The sequence below is a fragment of the Heterodontus francisci genome, chromosome 9, assembly GCF_036365525.1.
Source record: "Heterodontus francisci isolate sHetFra1 chromosome 9, sHetFra1.hap1, whole genome shotgun sequence".
NCBI lineage: Eukaryota > Metazoa > Chordata > Chondrichthyes > Heterodontiformes > Heterodontidae > Heterodontus > Heterodontus francisci.
In genome coordinates, this window is record NC_090379.1 from 13155279 (window position 1) to 13169904 (window position 14626).

The 14626-nt window shown below is 44.5% G+C and overlaps 1 protein-coding gene across 2 annotated transcripts in view; it reads right to left on the reverse strand.

Moving 5' to 3' along the window:
• The window catches only part of tdp1 (tyrosyl-DNA phosphodiesterase 1), a 143160-nt gene that overhangs the window by 59969 nt on the left and 68565 nt on the right, over positions 1 to 14626 (reverse strand). The gene's annotated exons all lie outside the window — the stretch shown is intronic.

Genomic DNA, 14626 nt, shown 5'->3' on the forward strand with positions numbered 1-14626 from the left:
TTCCCATCATCCCACCCAATTAAATGCTCTCACCGCCTCCAAACTCGCCACAGGGTGTGAGAGCATAAAATAGCACCCAATGTCTCCACGTAACTTCTATTTATGGAATGATGTTTGCAACCTCAGGATGTCCCAAAGTGATTTGCAGGCAGTTAAATACATTTTGGAGAGCAGTTTGTATTGTAGGAAATGCAGCAGCCAATTCGCACACAAGATCCCACATCAGCAATGCGATAATGACCAGATCATGTGTTTTCAGTGATGTTAGTTGAGGTATAAATATTGGCCAGAACACCCAGAAGAACATTCCTGCTCACCAAAATAGTGATGTGGGATCTTTTACATCCACCTGACAAGGCAAACGGGGCCTTGGTTTAACGTCTCATTTGAAACACGTGGATGTTGCACGAAGCCCACATCTCTAACTCGTAGGAAAACATGGAATGTGAGAAAGCCATCTTCAACCACCCCTTCCTTCCCAAAGTCCTTGAACGTGTTCTCGCCTTCAAAATCCCTGCCCATCTTTCCCAGAACTCCATGTTTGAATCTCTCCCGTCAAGTTTCCGCCCTGTCACAGTACCGAAACAGCTCTTACCAGTCACAAATGGCATCTTATGTGACTGTGACAAGGTAAACCTTCTCACCTCGTCCTTCTTGACCTGTCTGTAGCCTTTGACACGGTTGACCACACCATCCTCCTCCAACACCTCTCCACTGTTGTCCAGCTGAGTGGGACTGCTCTCACCTGGTTCCATTCTTACCTATCTAACCATAGCCAGAGAATCACCTGCAATGGCTTCTCTTCCAGCTCCTGCACCGTTACCTCTGGTGTCCCCCAAGGATCCAGCCTTGGGCCCCCCTCCTATTTCTTATCCAAAAGCTGCCCCTCGGCGAAGTCATCCGAAAGCACAGCGTTAGTTTTCACATGTACACTGACAACACCCAGCTCTACCTCACCACCACCTCTCTCGAGTCCTCACTGTCTCTAAATTTCCTCCACTAAACATTTGGTCCCCATCACAAGCTCCATTCCCGAGCCACTGACTCAATCCCTCTGCCTGGCAACTGTCTGAAGCTGAACCGCTGTCCACAGCCTTGATATCATAGAATGGTTACAGTATAGATGGAGGCCATTCGGCCCACTGTGTCTGTGCTGGTTCTCTGTAAGACTGCAACTCACCTAGTCTCACTCCCCTGCATTTTTCCCATAACCCTGCAAATTTTTTCCCTTCAGATAATTATCCCATTCTCTTCTGAAAGCCTCGATTGAATCTGCCTCCACCACACTCTCAGGCCACGCATTCCAGATCCAAACCACTCACTGCGTAAAAATGTTTTTCCTCTTGTCGCTGTTGCTTCTTTTGCCAATCACCTTAATTGGCGTCCTCTGTTTCTCAAACCTTCCACCAACGGGAACAGTTGCTCTGTCCAGACCGCTCATGATTTTAAAACACCTCTATCAAATCTGCTCTTAATCTTCTCTCCTCCAAGGAAAACAGTCCCAGCTTCTCCAACCAATTCACGTAACTGAAGTTCCTCATCCCTGGAAACATTCTCGTGAATCTTTTTTTACACTGTCTTGAATGCCTTTGCTTCCTTCCGAAAGTGTGGTGCCCAGAACTGGACACAATACTCCAGTTGAGGCCAAACCAATGTTTTGTAAAGGTTCACCATTACTTCTTTACATTCATACTCTATGCCTTTATTTATAAAGCCCAGGATCCTGTATGCTTTATTAACCACTTTCTCAACTTGGCCTGCCACCTTCAACAATTTGTCTACATATTCCTCCAGGTCCCTCTGCTCCTGCACCCCCTTTAGACTTGTACCCTTTATTTTATTTTGCCTCTCCTCGTTCTTCCTCCTAAAATGCATCACTTCATACTTTTCTGCATTAAGTTTCATCTGCCACCTGTTTGCTCATTCCACCAGCCTATGTCCTCATGAACTCTCTCACTATCCTCCTCACAGTTCACAATACTTCCAAATTTTGTGTCATCTACAGATTTTGAAATTGTGCCCTGCCCTAATACAGACCATTATATACCTTCCTCCAATCCTAAAAACAACTGTTCACCACTACTCTTAGTCTCCTGTCCCTCAGCAAATTTCGTATCTATGTTACTACTGTCCCTTTTATTCCATGGACTTTAACTTTGTTCCCAAGCCTGTTATGTGGCACTTTATCATAGTTAACCCATAGATGAGCTTTCAACCACACATCCGCACCATCACTGTGACTATTTCCCCTCCCGTGACATCACCCCACTTTGCCCTCTTTCAGCTCATTTGTCACTGAAATCCTCATCCATGCCTTTGTTACCTCTAGACTTGACCATTCCAACACACTCCTGTCCGGCCTCTCCCATTCTACCCTCCGTAAGCTTGAGGTCGTCCAAAACTCTGCTGCCCGTGTCCTAACTCACACCAAGTCCTGTTCACCTTTCACCCCTGTGCTTGCTGACCTATCCTGGCTCCTGGTTAAGCAAGGCGTCAATTGTAAAATTTTCATCCTTGTTTTCAAATCCCTCCCTGTAGCCAGTTCTGCTGCAAGAACACATTTAACTTAAAGTGAACCGACATTAAAGAGTCAAGTGGCTATACTGTAAAGACAGTTTACAAACTGACCAATCATAAGAGATTAGCCAAGTATCATATCTCTGGAAACAATGGAATTTTCAACTGAACTCTTGAAACAAGCTGTGAACTGAAACAAAATTATTCATAGCAAGACAGAGGGATTGACTTCATGCATATGCTAACCAAAAAATAGCTGGAGCAAGCAGAGCACACAATGGTGATGCTGATAAGCCCAGCATTTCCCCCATCAAAAAACCTCTGTGCTCAAGAAAGGAGGAAGACAGAAACAGAAAACTCTAGGCCAGTTAGCCTAACATCAGTCATTGGGAAAATGCTGGAATCCATCATTAAGGAAGTAGTAGCAGGGCATTCAGAAAATCATAATACAATCAAGCAGAGTCAATAAGATTTTGTGAGAGAAAAATCATGTTTGACAAATTTATTAGAGTTCTTTGAGGATGTAGAAGCAAAGTGGATAATGGGGAGCCAGTAAATGTAGTGTATTTGGATTTCCAAAAGGCTTTCGATAAGGTGCCGCATGAAAGGCTACTACACACGATAAGAGCTCATGGTGTTGGGGGTAGTACTATATTAGCATGGATAGAGTATTGGCTAAGAAGAAGAAGAAGAAGAAGAACATTACAGCGCAGTACAGGCCCTTCGGCCCTCGATGTTGCGCCGACCTGTGAAACCATCTGACCTAAACTATTCCATTTTCATCCATATGTCTATCCAATGTCCACTTAAATGCCCTTAAAGTTGGCGAATCTACTACTGCTGCAGGCAGGGCGTTCCACGCCCTTACTACTCTCTGAGTAAAGAAACTATCTCTCATATCTGTCCTATATCTATCACCCCTCAACTTGAAGCTATGTCCCCTCGTGTTTGCCATCACCATCCGAGGAAAAAGACGCTCACTATCCACCCTATCTAACCCTCTGATTATCTTATATGTCTCTATTAAGTCACCTCTCCTCCTCCTTCTCTCCAACGAAAACAACCTCAAGTCCCTCAGCCTTTCCTCGTAAGACCTTCCCTCCATACCAGGCAACATCCTAGTAAATCTCCTCTGCACCCTTTCCAAAGCTTCCACATCCTTCCTATAATGCGGTGACCAGAACTGCACGCAATACTCCAGGTGCGGTCTCACCAGAGTTTTGTACAGCTGCAGCATGACCTCGTGGCTCCGAAACTCGATCCCCCTACTAATAAAAGCTAACACACCATATGCCTTCTTAACAGCCCTATTAACCTGGGTAGCAACCTTCAGGGATTTATGCACCTGGACACCAAGATCTCTCTGTTCATCTACACTACCAAGAATCTTCCCATTAGCCCAGTACTCTGCATTCCTGTTACTCCTTCCAAAGTGAATCACCTCACACTTTTCCGCATTAAACTCCATTTGCCATCTCTCAGCCCAGCTCTGCAGCCTATCTATGTCCCTCTGTACCCTACAACATCCTTCGGCACTATCCACAACTCCACCGACCTTCGTGTCATCTGCAAATTTACTAACCCACCCTTCTACACCCTCATCCAGGTCATTTATAAAAATGACAAACAGCAGTGGCCCCAAAACAGATCCTTGCGGTACACCACTAGTAACTAAACTCCAGGATGAACATTTGCCATCAACCACCACCCTCTGTCTTCTTTCAGCTAGCCAATTTCTGATCCAAAGCTCTAAATCACCTTCAACCCCATACTTCCGTATTTTCTGCAATAGCCTACCGTGGGGAACCTTATCAAACGCCTTACTGAAATCCATATACACCACATCCACTGCTTTACCCTCATCCACCTGTTTGGTCACCTTCTCGAAAAACTCAATAAGGTTTGTGAGGCACGACCTACCCGTCACAAAACCGTGCTGACTATCTCTAATGTACTTATTCTTTTCAAGATGATTATAAATCCTGTCTCTTATAACCTTTTCCAACATTTTACCCACAACCGAAGTAAGGCTCACAGGTCTATAATTACCAGGGCTGTCTCTACTCCCCTTCTTGAACAAGGGGACAACATTTGCAATCCTCCAGTCTTCCGGCACTATTCTTGTCGACAATGACGACATAAAGATCAAGGACAAAGGCTCTGCAATCCCCTCCCTAGCTTCCCAGAGAATCCTAGGATAAATCCTATCTGGCCCAGGGGACTTATCTATTTTCACACTTTCCAAAATTGCTAACACCTCCTCCTTGTGAACCTCAATCCCATCTAGCCTCGTAGCCTGAATCTCAGTATTCTCAACAACATTTTCTTTCTCTACTGTAAATACTGACGCAAAATATTCATTTAACACTTCCCCTATCTCCTCTGATTCCACACACAACTTCCCACTACTATCCTTGATTGGCCCTAATCTAACTCTAGTCATTCTTTTATTCCTGATATACCTATAGAAAGCCTTAGGGTTTTCCCTGATCCGATCCACCAATGACTTCTCGTGTCCTCTCCTTGCTCTTCTTAGCTCTCCCTTTAGATCCTTCCTGGCTAGCTTGTAGCTCTCAAGCGCCCTAACTGAGCCTTCACGTCTCATCCTAACATAAGCCTTCTTCTTCCTCTTGACAAGCGCTTCAACTTCTTTAGTAAACCACGGCTCCCTCGCTCGACAACTTCCTCCCTGCCTCACAGGTACATACTTATCAAGGACACGCAGTAGCTGCTCCTTGAATAAGCTCCACATTTCGATTGTTCCCATCCCCTGCAGTTTCCTTCCCCATCCTACGCATCCTAAATCTTGCCTAATCGCATCATAATTTCCTTTCCCCCAGTTATAATTCTTGCCCTGCGGTATATACCTGTCCCTGCCCATCGCTAAGGTAAACCTAACCGAATTGTGATCACTATCACCAAAGTGCTCACCTACATCTAAATCTAACACCTGGCCGGGTTCATTTCCCAGTACCAAATCCAATGTGGCATCGCCCCTGGTTGGCCTGTCTACATACTGTGTCAGAAAACCCTCCTGCACACACTGGACAAAAACTGACCCATCTAAAGTACTCGAACTATAGTATTTCCAGTCGATATTTGGAAAGTTAAAGTCCCCCATAACAACTACCTTGTTACTCTCACCCCTGTCGAGAATCATCTTCGCTATCCTTTCCTCTACATCTCTGGAACTATTCGGAGGTCTATAAAAGACTCCCAACAGGGTGACCTCACCTCTCCTGTTTCCAACCTCAGCCCATACTACCTCAGTAGACGAGTCCTCAAACGTCCTTTCTGTCGCTGTAATACTCTCCTTGATTAACAATGCCACACCCCCCCCTCTTTTACCATCTTCTCTGTTCTTACTGAAACATCTAAATCCCGGAATCTGCAACATCCATTCCTGCCCCTGCTCTACCCATGTCTCCGAAATGGCCACTACAATGGCTAACTAACAGGAAACAAAGAGTCAGGATAAAAGGGACATTTTCGGGTTGGCAAACTGTAACGAGTGGAGTGTCACAGGGATCAGTGTTGGGGCCTCAACTATTTACCATCTATATTAATAACTTGGATGAAGGGACCGACTGTATTGTCGTCAAATTTGCAGATGATACAAAGATAGGTAGGAAAACAAGTTGTGAGGAGGACACAAGTGTCTGCAAAGAGATATCGATAGGTTAAATGAGTGGGCAAAAATTTGGCAGATGGAGTATAATGTGGGAAAATGTGAGGTTGCCCACTTTGGTAGGAAGAATAGAAAAGTTGTATATTATTTACATGGAGAGAGACTGCAGAATGCTGCAGTACAGAGGGATCTGGGTGTCCTGGTACATAAATCACAAAAAAATCAGCATGCAGGTACAGAAAGTAATTAGGAAGGCAAATGATATGTTGGTCTTTTTTGCAAGGTTGATGGAGTATAAAAGTAGGGAAGTCTTGCTACAACTGTACAGGGTATTGGTGAGACCACACCGAGAGTACCATGTACAGTTTTGGTCTCCTTACTCAGGAAGGGATATAAATGCATTGGAAGAAGTTCAGAGAAGGTTCACTGGGCTGATTCCTGGATTGAAGGGGCTGTCTTAAGAAAAGGCTAAGCAGATTGGACCTATACTTCTTGAAGTTTAGGAGAATGAGAGGTGATCTTATTGAAGCATATAAGATTCTAAGGGGGCTTGACAGGGTAGATGCTGAGAGGATCTTTCCTCTCATGGGGTATCTAGAACTAGGGGGCAAAGTTTCAAAAAAGGGGTTCCATTTAAGATGGAGATGAGGAGGAATTTCTTCTCTCAGTGGGTTGTTAATCTTTGGAATTCTCTATCCCAGAGAGCAGTGGAGGCTGAATCATTGAATATATTCAAGGCTGAGTTAGACAGAGTTTTGATCTCCAAGGGAGTCAACGGTTTTGGGGAACAGGCAGGAAAGTGAAGTCAAGGCCATGATGAGATCAGCCATGATCTTACTGAATGGTGCAGCAGGATCGAATGGTCTACTCCTGCTCCTATCTATGGGCTCCTCCAATTCTGACCTCTTGTGCATCCCTGATTTTAATCGTTCCACCATTGGTGGCTGTGCCTTCAGTTGCTTAGGCCCTTAGCTCTGGAATTTCATTCCTAAACCCCTCTGTCTCTCTCTCTGCTCCTTTTAAGACACTCCTTAAAATCTACCTCTTTGACCCAAGTTTTTGGTCATCTGCTCTAATATCTCCTTGCGTGGAAGAGTGTTAAATTGTGTTTCGTAACGCTCCTGTAAACAGGCGCTATATAAATACAAGTTTTTGTTTTTGCATGAATTAGGTTTGAGTGGCCTTAACCCAATACCCGCAGCACTAAAGTGACCCTGGTTCAGTGCTGAATGACAGCCCTGGTCTGTCGAATGTGCAGCCATTGCTGAACATGCAATGGCTACAGTTGGATCAATAATGGTAAAAGGCCCATTCCCCATAGTCCCAGTCATTCTGCTGTGTTATTAAAAAGAAACAAAACTAACAGAATTGGAAGATAATAAAAAAAAAATAAAGTTTTGTAAATCAATCTTCTCTCCCGCCCCTCATGGCACACTGACTACTCAGCTTCCCACCACAAACTTTCCAAAGTTAATCAGAATCTTCCACCAGATAATCCTTGCAACAAAAAAAAACAATGAAAGGTGCTGTCCAATAGGAGCTGCTGTGGGCCAGAATAAAACTTTATATTATTTTATAGGCCCCCACCTACAAGAAAAAGAATCCGGCCTTCAGCAAAGAACTCTTGTGTTTGTGCCCCAGACAACGAACTCATTATTGCTGCTGTCGCACTCTATCAGACAGTGAGTCAGAGCAGACTATCAAAAGGTGGAAAAGGCAAACGTCCCTGCTTTCTCAGAGTTTACATCATCCGAGACAGATTGGGATGTGGCGATGACACATTATAATAAATTTATAACTTTATATCCAGTGAGTCTATGAAACAATTATCTTTTCATTAACTTTGTAGCCGTCATGAGATTTATGGGCATGAGCAGAGGATACTTATTCCCTTTATTGCCCTGTTCTCTTGCCAGCTAGTGACTGTATTCCTTGGGCCGCGAGTTTGTTCTGCTCCATTTGTTTTTTATGCCCTGCTAGGAATTGTGATTAAACAATGTAACGGAAGACAGCTAGTTTCTCTCCAGCTGCTTATTGCCATTAATTTATCTGTCGGGAGAACCTGGGTGAGGGGGCTAAGGCTTATAGTACAAGACATCAGCAAGGTTGTAAAGAGTAGGATGGTAGATGAAGCAGGGTCTGCATGGCCTACTCCTGGTCCTCTGTTCCTAAGATGCCGAGCCAGGGTATTTAAAATAACAACTTGCATTTATAAAGAACCTTTAAGGTAATAAAATGTTGCAAGGTGCTTCACAGCAGCTGACACTGAGCCACACGTTGACATTCGGACAAATGGCTAAGAGCTTGTCAAAGTGGAGGGTCTTAAAGGAAGAGGGGGAGTCAGAGAGATTTAGGGAGGAAATTCCAGAGTTTAGGGCCCAGATGGCTGGAGGGACGGCCGTCAATGGGAGGGAGGGGGCGCGAAGGAAATCAGGGATGTGCAAGAGGTCAGAGTTGGAGGAACTCAGAGTTATCAATGGGTTGGAGGGCTGGGGGGGCAGGTTACAGAGACAGGGAAGGGCGAGACCATTGGAAGGATTTGAAAATAAGGATGAGAATTTTAAACTTGGGGCGTTGCACAAGACAGAGTTTCTTCCTGTGGCTTAGCTGGTCAACCAGGCAGTAGCTGTGTTGTGTGCACCAGGATTGTCTCAAGTTCAACTGCATACTGTGCTGAGATGGTTTATCCCAACTGGGCTGCTACAAATCCTCACTGCCTCTTGAATTTCACTGGGTAAGAATATCAACAGGAATGGAGCAAAGGGGGAAAACGGGGTTGAAGTACAGATCAAACATGATCTAGGAGCTAAGGAACAGGAGTGGGCCTTTTTAGCCCCTCAAGCCTGTTCCACCATTCAGATAGATCACAACTGATCTATATGCTACTTAACTGACCCACCTTGGCTCTGTAACCCTGAATACACTCATCTAACAAAAATCTCTCAATCTCAGTTTGAAATTTTCAATGGATCCTCGGTGTCACCAGCTTTTTGGGGAAAGTGAGTTCCACATTTCCACTACCCTTTGTGTGAAGAACACAAAAATTAGGAGTAGGCCATTCGGCCCCTCGAGCCTGCTCTGCCATTTGATAAGATCATGGCTAATCTGATTTGTGGCCTCAACTCCACTTTCCTGCCTGCCCCCCGTAACCCTCAACTCCCTTGTCGATCAAAAATCTATCTAACTCAGCCTTGAATAAATTCAATGACCCAGTCTCTACTACTCTCTGGGGAAGAGAATTCCACAGACTCATGACCCTCAGAGAAAAATTTCCTCCTCATCTCTGTCTTAAATAGGAGACCCTTTATTTTTAAACTGGGTCCTCTGGTTCCTGAAACCCCACAAGGAGAAACATCCTCTCAGCATCCACCTTGTTAAGTCCGCTCAGGATCTTATAGGCTTCAATAAGATTACATCTCATCCTTCTAAACTCCAATGGATACAGATGCAATCTGTCCAACCTTTCCTCACAAGATAACCCCTTCATCCCAGGAATCAGTCGAGTAAACCTTCTCTGAACTGCTTCTAATGCAATTATATCCTTTCTTAAGTAAGGGGACTAAAATGCAATCTCTCTCCATGTAAACAGTATCCTGCTTTTCTATTCTTCCTGTCAAAGTGGACAAGTTCACATTTTCCCACATTATACCCCATCTGCCAAATTTTTGCCCACTCACAATCAATCTAAATCCCTTTGTAGACTCTTTCTGTCCTCTTGACAGCTTACTTTCTTACTGATCTTTGTGTCCTCAGCAAATTTAGCTACCATACATTCGATCCCTTCATCCAAGTCATTGTTATAGATTGTAAACAGTTGAGGCCCCAGCACTGATCCCTGCTTGCCAACCTGAAAATGACCTTTTTACTCTACTGTCTGCTTCCTGTTAGCTAACCAATCCTCTACCTGTGCTAATATGTTACCCACGACACCATGAGCTCTTATTTTGTGCAGTAACCTTTGAGGTGGCACCTTATCAAATGCCTTTTGGAAATCAAGTACACCATATGCAAGAGGTGCTTCCTAAAGGCCTAGCTCTAATTTTAAGGTTATGCCTCTGTGTTCCAGACTCCCCCACCATGACCCTCTCTCTTTCTATCCTATCAAATGTTTTAGTCATCTAAAACACCTCTTCATCTATCTGCAAGGACATGTAAACCTAATTAAATGGTCCAGAAGGCCCGAGGGCCTGAATAGCCTACTCCTGTTTCTAATGTTATGATTAGGCAGGGGAAGAGCCATCAAGGGTTTGCTGCTCTTGTCCACCCAGTGATTTCCTTGTGGAAAGTATGCTGCTTGGACATAGAGTGTGGACAGGACTGGATGCAACGATAATGATCACTGTGATCAACAAGCTTGACCACAATGATTGTCTGAGTTATACATAACAACAACAGGGTATGGCAGCATAGCGCGTATGTTACTGGTCTAGTAATCCAGAGACCTGGACTAATGTACCCTTCCAATTTTTTTTATTGGAGTGTGCGGGTGATTTAAGTGCACGGCCCCTTTAAATTTTTTTGCGTGTACACGCACGCGTGCTAACTTCAAGAGGCCGACTTGCGCACGGCCTTTGTGGGAACATCTGGGTTGCTGCATGGCCGCTGAGAGGGAACACAGGCCTGAACTAACAATCGAGAGAAATGAATTCAAATCCCACAGCAGCTGGGGCATTGAAATTTGATAAGTTAAATTAATCAGGAATAAGCCAGATAGTGACGACTTTATTGAAAAGCCTTTCTTTCCGATTCTTGCCAACTTGTTACAGAGCCCTTCTGTTTGACTGCTGAGTATTACATGGGCAACAACAGCAGCAACTTATGGATTTGTCACGAAATATTTTCAACTACAGTTCTCCAAACACAGAAAATATTTACCTTATGAATCTTCAACAAGAGTCATAGAATAATAGAGCCCTGAAGGAGGCCATTCAGCCCCTTGTGCATGTGTTGGTTTTGAAAGAGCTATCGAAATTGTCCCCCTCCCCCCACAGTCCTGCTATTATTTTCCTTTTCAAGTATTTATCCGATTCCCTTTTGAAAGTTGCGATGGATTCTGCATCTAACACCTATTCAAGCGGTACATTCCAGATCCCAACAACACGCTGCATAAATAAGTTCCTCCTCTTCTTGCATCTGGTCCTTTGGACAATTATTGTAAAGCTGTGTCCCCCAGTTACTGACCTTCCTGCAAGTGGATACAGTTCTCCCCCATCTACTCGAACAAACTCATCATGATTTGAACGCCTCCATTAAATTTCTCCTTAACTTTCTCTGTTCTAAGGAGAACAATCCCAACTTCTCTAGTCTCTCCACAAAACTGAAGTATCTCATCCCTGGAAAAATGAATCAGTGATTGACAAAAATACATCATTTTATATCCACCAGTACAATAATTTGTGTTTATGGTGTGCCTTTAATATAGAAAATACTCCAAGGATTCTTACAGATTGAACAGAAAGGAGAGTGTGAAATAGTCGATGGGATAAACATTGTAAGAGAGGAAATATATAAGGGTTTGATATCTTTGAAAATAGATAAATCGCCAGGCCCGGATGACATATATCCCAGGTTGTTAAGAGAAGTAAGGGAGGTAATTGTGGAGGCTCTGACCATCATATTTCAATCCTCCCTGGCTACAGGAGCAGTGCCAGAGGATTGGAGGACTGCCAAAGTTGTACTGTTTTTTAAAAAGGAAGGAAAGGATAATGTGAATAATTATAGACCAGTTAACGTCAGTTGTGGGCAAATGATAGAAATCAATTCTGAGGGACAATATAAAACTTCATTTAGAAAGGCATCAATTAATCAAGGAAAATCAACATGGATTTAAGGGAATGTCATGTCTGACTAACTTGATTGAATGTTTTGAGGATGTGACAAGTAGGGTCGATGAGGGCAGTGCAGTGGATTTGGTCATTATGGATTTTAACAAGGCTTTTGACAAGGTCCCACATGGCAATCTGACAACCTTGCGATCCAAGGGAGATTGGCAAATTGGATCCAAAACTGGCTTAGCGACGGGAAGGCAGTTAGCAGCGGGGTTTTGCAGGGCTCAGTATTCAGTCCCTTGCTTTTTGTACGTTATATTAGTGATGTGGCATGATAATGAAGTTTGCAGACGATGCGAAAATTGGTCGTGTGGTTGACAGTGAGGAGGAAAGCTAGTAGGAAGATATAGATGAAATAAAAACAGGAAATGCTGGAAATACTCAGCCGGTCTGGCAGCATCTGTGCAGAGAGAAACAGAGTTAACATTTCAGGTCAGAGACCCTTCTTCAGAACTGGCAAATATTAGAAATGTAAAAGGTTTTAAACAAGTAAAGCGGAGGTGCGGCAAGAGATAACAAAAGGGGTGTTGATAGGACAAGGTCACAGAGAATAACTGACCAGAAGGTCATGGAACAAAGGTGAACAAAATGTCAATGGTGTGCTGAAAGACAAAGCCTTAGTACAGAGAGGGTGTGAATGACTGTAAAGCACAGAGCACTCCAAGCACAAACAAACATTAAACAAAAACAAAACGGTGGGTAAGCACAGTGGAAACAAGCTAAACAAACTGAAAAACCTAAAATAAAATAACCAAATAAAAAAGGAAAACGGAAAAGAGAAAAAATAACTCAGCATAAAAAGGCGGGCTGGCATTCTCTGAAATGATTGAAATCAATGTTCAGTCCGGCAGGCTGTAGTGTGCCTAATCGGTAAATGAGATGCGGATCCTCGAGCTTGCATTGATGTTCACTGGAACACTGCAGCAATCCCAGAACAGAGACGTGAGCATGAGAGCACGGGGGGGGTGGGTGGGGGGGGGGGGGGGGGGAAGTGTTGAAATGGCCAGAAACCGGAAGCTTGGGGTCATGCTTACGGACTGAGCGGAGGTGTTCCGCAAAGCGGTCACCCAGTCTGCGTTTGGTCTGCCCAGTGTAGAGGAGACCACATTGTGAGCAGCGAATACAGAATACTACATTGAAAGAAGTACAAGTAAATCGCTGCTTCACCTGAAAGGAGTGTTTGGGGTCTTGGATAGTGAGGAGAGAGGAGATAAATGGGCAGGTATTACACCTCCTGCGATTGCAGGGGAAGGTGCATGGGAAGGGGACGAGGTGGTGGGGATAATGGAGGAGTGGACCAGGGTGTCGCGGAGGGAACGATCCCTTCGGAATGCTGACAGGGGAAGGGAGGGGAAGATGCCTTTGGTAGTGGCATCACGCTGGAGGTGGCGAAAGTGGCGGAGGATGATCCTTTGGATATGGAGGCTGATGGGGTGGAAAGTGAGGACAAGGTTCTGGGAGGGAGGGGAAGGGGTGAGGGTACAGGTGCGGGAAATGGGCTGGACACGGTTGAGGGCCCTGTCAAACACACTGGGGGGGGGGGGGGGGGGGAGTCCTCGTTTGAGGAAAAAGGACCCTCGTCCACTCCTCCATTACCCCACCACCTCGTCCTCTTCCCACAGCACCTTCCCCTGCAATCACAGGAGGTGTAATACATGTCTATTTACCTCCTCTCTCCTCACTATCCCAGGCCCCAAACACTCCTTTCAGGTGAAGCAGCGATTTACTTGTACTTCTTTCAATGTAGTATACTGTATTTGCTGCTCACAATGTGGTCTCCTCTACATTGGAGAGACCAAACGCAGACTGGGTGACACTTTGCAGAGCACCTCCGCTCAGTCCGTAAGCATGACCCCGAGCCTCCGGTTGCTTGCCATTTAAACACTCCCCCCTGCTCTCATCTCTGTCCTGGGATTGCTGCAGTGTTCCAGTAAACATCAACGCAAGCTCGAGGAACAACATCTCATTTACCGATTAGGCACATTGCAGCCTGCCGGACTGAACATTGAGTTCAATCATTTCAGAGCATGATGGGCTCCCCATTTTATGCTGAGTTATTTTTTCTCTTTTTTCTTTTTCCTTTATTTGGTTATTTTATCTTAGGTTTTTCAGTTTGTTTCCACTGTGCTTACCCACTGTTTTGGTTTTAAAATTTTTTTTTATGTTTGTGCTTGGAGTTCTGGTCACCACATTACAGAAAGAATGTAATTGCACTGGAGAGGGAGCAGAGGAGATTTACGAGGATGTTGCCAGGACTGGAAAATTTTAGCTATGAGGAAAGATTGAATAGGCTGGAGCCGTTTTCCTTAGAACAGAAGAGGCTCAATTTAGGTGTATAAAATTATGATGTTCCTAGACACAGTAAATTGGGACAGCCTATTTACCTTAGCCAAGAGGTCAAAAACCAGGGGCCAAAGATTTAAAGTAATTGGTAGAAGGGTTAGAGAGGAGATGAGGAAACATTATTTCACCCAGAGGATGGAACATTTTGGAGGGTAACTGGGGAAAGAGCGTGGGAGTGGAGTTAATTGGATAGCTCTTTTGAAGAGCAAGCACAGGCACAATGGGCTGAATGGCCTCCTTCTGTGCTGTGCGTTTCAGAGCTACACAGCAGGGGGTTTAAGAGATTGAATGTTTCGTGAAAAAGATGGGT